Here is a 2,969-nt window from a genome sequence, read left to right on the forward strand (position 1 = left end):
TCTAACTTTTATGTTGTTTATTCAAAATAACACCTAGCCATGAGCTCGAAGGTTTTGCTGCCTATCGGCTCAGGAATTTAACGTTTCCCTTATCAATTATAGGTCAAATTGATTGACACACCTTGCACCTTTCGCGTACCGATTTGGAGCATGTACTAGAGTTAAGCAGATCTCTCAGGTCCTTCGTGTTATTAACGCAGAAGCTTGAAGCTCAAATTTTACGTCAACGATTGCTTGCTAGGTACGCATGAGCTCACACACACAAAAAAAAGTTATACGTGGAATATTGAATCTCACCATGCCATACCATCTTTACTCGGCTTACAACAAAAGCTGAAACTTCCGGCCACCTCGAGGCGATCATCAATGGAATTATGGAAGGCTCAACCGGCGGGGTCCAGATCGTGTCCAGGCGTATCGTCCGGCCGGAGCCGGCAACCTCGCCATCGGCGCCCGAGGGTCATGCACCTGACGCCATGCGACCTCCGTGTAATCAATTTTGAGTACATCCTGAAGGGAGTCCTCCTGCCGAATCACCGGACGCGACCCGCAAGCGCCGTCGCGGACGGCCTCGCTTCGTCCCTGGCGCGTGCCCTGGCCCGCTCTACCCTCTTGCTGGCCGCCTCACCGCCGCGGAGGTCACCGGCAGTGTGTCCAGTGGCCTTGTCATCTCGCTCCGCTGCAACGGCGAGGGCGCCGAGTTCGTCCACGCTGTGGCGCCCGGGGTCTCCGTGAGTGACATCGCGACCCCGCTGTACGTGCCGCCGGTGGTGCGGTCGTTCTTCCCGTTCAACGGGGTGCGGGGCGTGGACGCGGTTCTGGAATCCCGGCCTCTTCTCGCCGGCGAAGACACCGAGCTCGCCGACGGCATCTTCATCGCCATGTCCCTCAACCACGGCGTCGCTGACGGGACCACGCTCTGGCACTTTTTCAACACCTGGTCGGAGATCAGCCGGAGCAGCAGCGGCGGCGGCGAAGGGTACAAGCTCTCCACGGCACCGCCGGTGCTCGACACATGGTTCCTCGACACTTGCCCCGCGCCTATCCCTCTACCCTTCGCCAAGGTGGAAGACATGGTCCAGCGGCCCGAGTACACGCCGGTCCAGGAGTGCTTCTTCCATTTCTCTGCGGAGAGTGTAAAGAAGCTCAAGGCAACGGCCAACTCGGAGATGGCCGGAACGGCGGCGACGGCGACCATCTCGTCGCTGCAGTCTCTTCTCGCGCACACGTGGCGAGCGGTGTGCCGCGCCCGAGGCCTCGCGCCACACCGGGGGACAACGTACTTCCTTGCCATCGGGCTCCGGGCACGGGTGAAGGAGCCACGAGATTACGCCGGCAACGCCGTGACGGGCGTGGTCGCGCGGTCCGCCGCCGGCGATGTCCTCGAGACCTCGACAGGGGCCTAGGATGGCCGGCGTGGCTCCTGAACCGCGCCGTGGCGTCGTTCGACGAGGCCAGGGAGGGGGATGATCTCGCCTCGTGGGCTCGGAACCCCAGCTTACTCTACCTGACGCCGCTCAGGGACCCGGCGAACGTCATGACCGGGAGCTCGCCGCGGTTCGACATGTACGGCAACGACTTCGGGTGGGGCAGGCCGGTCGCTGTCCGTAGCGGCGCCGAGAACAAGGTGGACGGGAAGGTGATAGTGTACGAGGGCCGCGACGGCGGCGGCATGGCGCTGGAGGTGTACCTGTCTCCCGAGGCGATGTCCAGGCTCGTCGCCGACGAGGAGTTCATGGAGGCTGTGAGCCTGTGAGCGTCGCGTGTAGTGGTGGTGCTTGTTTGTGGGCGATGGTTGGCAGCTGCCTGATGCTGATTAGGCTGCAATAGACAACGGGGCTGCCTACCAGGCACCCGAGCATTACCAAGTGCCTCAGCACTCGATTTTTTCGACGCTCGGACAGCCGACGCTTTCTCTTCCTCCTCCCGACGGGTTCATCTTCCTCGCGCCCACCCGCCCCCCCGCCGCCGCCCCACGCACCGCCGCCCTGCCTCGGCGGGCTAGGTTCTCGGCGGAGGATGGCTCCCACCTCCGCTTCCATCATCTCGTCGCCCCCGCCCGAGCCCTGCCCAACCGCCATCCTCCACTGCCCAGGCCAGCGGCGCCACCGCCGCCTCGCCTCGCCGCCCCTGCGCCCACCACCACTGCCGTGCCGGCCTGCCGCCGACGGCCTTCCCTCTAAGGCCGGCAATGGAGAGCTCGCCGGAGCCCAAACCCTCCAAACCCAAACCCCGAACCCTAATGTCGCCGGAGACCTCACCGGAGGCGGAGAAGAAGCTAGAGTTGTCTTGATTGGTAAGAGGAGGAGGAAGCAGAAAATTTGAGGAGGCTTGGAAATGCTCGGGTGTGTTTTAGCATTCCCTTAGACAATAGTGGGCCGTTTGCTCAGCCCGAGCACGAGCCAGGGAGGAGGGACGGCCCTGTGCGCTAAGGCCGTGGCAATATTGCTTTCGTCCTTGTCCAGTCGGAGCCATGTTTTAATTCTCTTATGATCTTCTTTTTCTATTTTCTATTTCCTTTTTGGCTGTGACTTCAGAATACTTGAAGTCCCTTGCCACCATTTTCTTCTCCTAATGCTGTTACGTTTTCTTTTCTATTGTACATGCGGCTGTGTGCCTGTGTCGCCATCTATCCCATCCTTCTTCCTTTTGTTTTTATGGAGTAAAAAAAATCCTTGAACAAGCAGAAGTAAGTAGAAAAAACTTCTGGACCGATGACAAGGTCATCCAACTTTATTCATATATATATGCATAAGGCACGGAGTATACATGCAAAGTACAAGCATACGTAAGTATATATGGTACAAAAAGAATAACGAATACGACTCGATGAAACCGCCGCTCAAATCTCCAAGAGAAAGCTACGCATATGCAGTATGTATAAGCATGGCACACATGCTTCTACTGCATAATCTTCGCCACGAGCAGGGATACCAGCGCGGACGACACCACGGCCACGGCGGACGCCG

At 59.0% G+C, this 2,969-nt stretch overlaps 1 pseudogene; it reads left to right on the forward strand.

The window, feature by feature from the left end:
• The first annotated feature begins 374 nt into the window (after positions 1-374).
• Positions 375-2,629, forward strand: LOC117851863 (uncharacterized acetyltransferase At3g50280-like; annotated as a pseudogene).
• The last annotated feature ends 340 nt before the right edge of the window (positions 2,630-2,969 follow it).

The sequence above is a fragment of the Setaria viridis genome, chromosome 4, assembly GCF_005286985.2.
Source record: "Setaria viridis chromosome 4, Setaria_viridis_v4.0, whole genome shotgun sequence".
In the NCBI taxonomy this organism is placed as follows: Eukaryota; Viridiplantae; Streptophyta; class Magnoliopsida; order Poales; family Poaceae; genus Setaria; species Setaria viridis.